Genomic DNA, 4,412 nt, shown 5'->3' with positions numbered 1-4,412 from the left:
GCACTATGGAGAACCTGTAAACTCCTGATCAAATATGCGAAGTGTGCCAATGTCAGCCATTTCGAATGTAACCGGCTTCTGCTTGTTATTGAGGAATTCCTTTGCAAGCACCACTTAATTTTGCTTAGTGCCTGTTTGGCTTGTATTGAACGGACTGCAGAAAATTAAGACATTATTACAGAGCCCTCTCCATAAGAAAAAACAACAACAACAACAACAACAACAAAACACCAAAACACAGGAAAAGGTGATGTAGGAAAAAGATATCTTGAAAATCTGCTTCCAGTTTTCAGTACTTCCCTTAATATTTAGAAGCAGTAGGACGCTCACAATCATACATCAAGTCTTAGTGTAATCAACATGCAACACAGTCCTCCTCCTCCATCCATACAACAATTACAAAATACCTACATGAATAAAGTACTCCTCAAGAGCAGGGTGGTTTTGCTCTCTCACAGAGAAGCCTTGTGATTCCCTGGTACATTTTTGGTGGGTGTTTGGTCTGTTCATTCTCTTTCCTTGTAAGGATGTTAGTCAGTGAGGACAGACATGCTTGTCTTTCTCCTCACTTACTGATGGGTGAGCCAAGGGTTTTGATCAGAATTGACATTTAGCTCCGTCCCCCTGTTTGCAGTGCAAGCTGCTTCTGCAGGTCTGGGACCTGTATCTTTGGAGAGGGATGCTCTGCCCTGCAAAGAACAGAGAGTGGAGGTTGTCGTTTGGACATTGAAGGTAAGCAGGCATCAGTGAGAAGCTTAGAGGGCATGTCTTACACCACTGCATGGGTGAAACCACTCTTCTCTGCCCAGAGCCAAAAAGGAGGTTGGACCAGCCAGTGGGTTTCTGACCTGAACAGGGAAAATCTAGAGCCAGAAACCATCCTCCATGGTGGACATCACAAAGGCACTACTGCAAAGCTTTTATGAGTCTGAGGGAGTCATTTAAGATGGTAAGAGCCCAAAATAAAACCACTTGCTTACAAACAGTAAATGTGGTTTAATGTTGATGTATCAAGATGCATCCTTGTCTCCCCTGAGGCTACTACAATGGCAGTTCTGAGAACCTGCAGTAAAGTGAGTCCAAGTCATCAGTGGTTATGAAGTACGAAAATGTTGTGGGGTGACCATAAGATGGTATTTGTGGGTCTTCAGCCTCATATATGTTCATTGTCCAGACTCTTGCGAAAGTGCTAGATGGATCCCCAGAACCTAGTAACCCAATGAGGAGAGAAGGAACTGTTTCAATGACCACCTCTTGTCTCCCCCATGCTCTTTAAACAGCCAAATTTTAGAGGGCATCTCGAACATGACTCACTCTAAATTCACAGCAGCACTGGGAAGAGAGGTGCTGGTACTGTCTGGGATCACCTGGCTGGGTCAGGGAGAGTGCATTGTAAAGCCCCGGTATCAACTTTTTCTGCCCAATACTGTTCAACTAAGCCACAAAAGTATAAGGGCATTTAGTGGCAGAGGTTCTCACCTCTGTGGCTTCCAGCAGCTTGTAAGACAACTTCAGTTCAGCACTGCCACCAACCTGGTGAATGGCACTTGGCAGCACCAAGCACCAGCTCCTAACAGCAGTGCAGAGGATGCCGTCAGTGATGTGATACCCCTTTGCACCATTGTCCCTGCTGTCCCGGTTAACACTGGACAGGACCACTATATTCCCGGTGTCGCCACGTCCAGGAGGACATGTCACTAAGAGCAGTGTCATTCCTGCTCTCCGTTCCTAGGGGCTCTACACAGTGCATAGACAGGCTTACACATCTATACCTCTACTTCTCATCTTCTCATGGTCCAGCTGCCACCCTTTGTAGTGACACCAAATACTTGGTCTATGCTAATACTCAGAGCAGAGAGCTGGATTCAGAGAGGCGCAGATAGTCAGCACTTGAGGAGCAGCTGAACCATACTAAATCCTCCTTGGAGGCCCCCGCCAACATCTCTGAGACCCTCTCTACCCTCTCCTCGTGCCCCCGTGGCTCCTCCACCACCAACTCTGCAACTTCAATAGTCCTACTGCTAGGTTGAGCACTGCTCCCCACAGTGCTGCTCCCTCCCCACTCCTCCCATCCCCTAGGCCCGGCCAGGTCCCTCACCTGTGCAGCCCAGTCACCTTTTTCCCCAAGGCTGGCCAGCTGTTGCAAGCACACCAAACTCTGCTGTTTGCCCAGGCCGGGAGGCAGCCCGGTGGGGAAGCAAGGAGGAAGCTGAGGAATTGAAACTCGATGTTGACAGTCCCAGCAGCGAAGCAGACGTCGTGCACGTAGCTGCGGGGCAGGGAGCCCACGTTGCTCTCCATGGCAGCCTTTGGGACCATGGGCAAGGCCTCTGCCTGGCTCCACCTGGCCTGCCACACCTTCACCACCATGGTGGCCACTGCAGTGGCCAGGAACAGCGCCGACACACAGGCCAGGCAGATAATGAGGTACAGGGTCAGCGGCCCATCAGGCTCAATGGCTGACACCTCCTTGCTCGCTTGCAAATGGGCGTCAGAAAAGCCATCTACTAGGGCAATGCCGAGGGTGGCGGTGGCGGAGCGTGGCGGCTACCCACGATCTCGCACCAGTACGATGAGCCTCTGCTGGGGTGCGTCCCTCTCCGACATGGCCCACGCTGTCCGCACCGTGCTGCTGTGCAGCCCCACGCAAAACAGCCCCGGCTCCGTCACCTTGGCCAGCTCGTATGACAGCCACGCATTCTGCCCTGTGTCCGCATCCAGCACCACCACCTTGGCTACCAGGTAGCCCACCTGCACCGAGCGCGGCACCAGCTCACCCACCACCGCGCTGCCCTCGGGCGGTGGGTGCAGCACGACAGGTGCATTGTCATTCTCGTCCTGCACCACCACGTGCAGCACAGCCTGGGTGATGAGTGGTGGCGAGCCTCCGTCGGTAGCACGCACCACCACCTAGAAGGTGTGCACCTCTTCATAGCCCAGTGGGCAGAGGATGTAAACGTCCCCATTTTCAGAGTTGATGGTCACGTCGGGCTGCTCCTTGGCCTCCTGCTGCACCAGCGTGTATATTACGTGGGCGTTTGTTCCCGTGTCAGCGTCCGTGGCGTTCACGCTGCCGATACACAGCATGGCACTGTTGTTCTCCATGACCGACATGGTGTAAATTGCTTGAGTGAACTCTGGGGGATTGTTGTTCACGTCCGATATCTGTACGAAGATGCTTTCCCAAGACCTCAGCCGCGTCGTGCCCCAGCCCATGACTGTGATAGTGATGTTATATTCTGCCGTCCTCTCCCTGCCCAGCACCGCGTTTGTCCTCAGCTCGTAGTAATTATTGAAAATGGGGATGAGACTGAAGGGCAAGTCCCCATCGATCGAGCACTCTGTCCTGCCGTTGTCCCCAGAGTCCCGGTCCCACACACTGAACAGGGCCATCACGGTCTGGGGCGGGGCGTCCTCGGGAATGGAGGCGGTGAGGGAGGTAAGCACTATCTCCAGGGCGTTGTCATTCACATCCAGGACCTCCACCTGCACTTTGCAATGCACAGACAGTCCCCCGCCGTCGGTGGCTCTCACCATCATCTCGTGGTTTTCCAATTCCTCGAAGTCCAGGTTGCCTGCAACCCGTATCTCCCCAGTGGCAGGGTTCAGCTCAAAGAGCTGCCGGGACTGCTCCGATGTCTGGGTGAAGGCATACCGCACTTTCCTGTAGGACCCTTTGTTGGGATCCGTGGCGGAGACTCTGATCACCAGCTGCTCTGGGGGGCTGTTTTCAGCCAGGTGCACCTTGTAGACTTCCCAACTGAAGACTGGGATGTTATCATTGGCATCCAGCACCACGATCCGGACCTGAGCCGTGCCCGACCTGGGTGGTAAGCCCCCATCAGTGGCGGTGAGGAGTAAATTCAGCTCTCCCTGCTCTTTGCGGTCCAGCTGCCACTCTAGGACGAGCTCTGCATATTTTGCTCCTCCTTTCCCTGTTCCAAGAGCGAGGGAGAAATATGAATTGGACTCAAGGCTGTAGTTCTGTAAGCCGTTGCTGCCCACGTCCTTGTCACAGGCGCTTTCCAGAGGGAAACGGGACCTGGGAGAAGTAGTTTCAGGAATCTCTAAAACCATCTCCTTCTCTGGGAACACGGGGGAGTTGTCATTTATGTCATGAACCTCCACCTCTCCTCGGATCAGCTGCAATGGATTTTCAAAGAATATCTTAAAGAAAAGCGTGCAAGTATTGCTCTGTGGGCAGGTCTCCTCTCGGTCCAGCGACTCCTTTGCCATCAGGTCTCCGGTGTTTTGATTGAGGTGGAAAAACTGGTCGTTCCCCTTGGACACAATGCGGGCCTTGCGAGCCACGAGCTGGCTCAGAGCAACCCCCAGGTCCCTTGCAATATTGGCGACAAAGGAGTCCCTCTTCATATCCTCCGGCAGAGAATAGCAGAGGGTTTCGGCCTCGC

The 4,412-nt window shown here is 53.1% G+C and overlaps 1 pseudogene; it reads right to left on the bottom strand.

The window, feature by feature from the left end:
- Positions 1-496: 496 nt before the first annotated feature.
- On the bottom strand, positions 497-4,092 carry LOC104045481 (protocadherin beta-15-like; annotated as a pseudogene).
- Between the last annotated feature and the right edge of the window lie 320 nt (positions 4,093-4,412).

Source organism: Phalacrocorax carbo, chromosome 8 (assembly GCF_963921805.1).
Source record: "Phalacrocorax carbo chromosome 8, bPhaCar2.1, whole genome shotgun sequence".
NCBI classification, from domain to species: Eukaryota; Metazoa; Chordata; class Aves; order Suliformes; family Phalacrocoracidae; genus Phalacrocorax; species Phalacrocorax carbo.
Note: the sequence above shows the minus strand (reverse complement) of the source record. Positions and strands in the feature narration are given on the sequence as shown.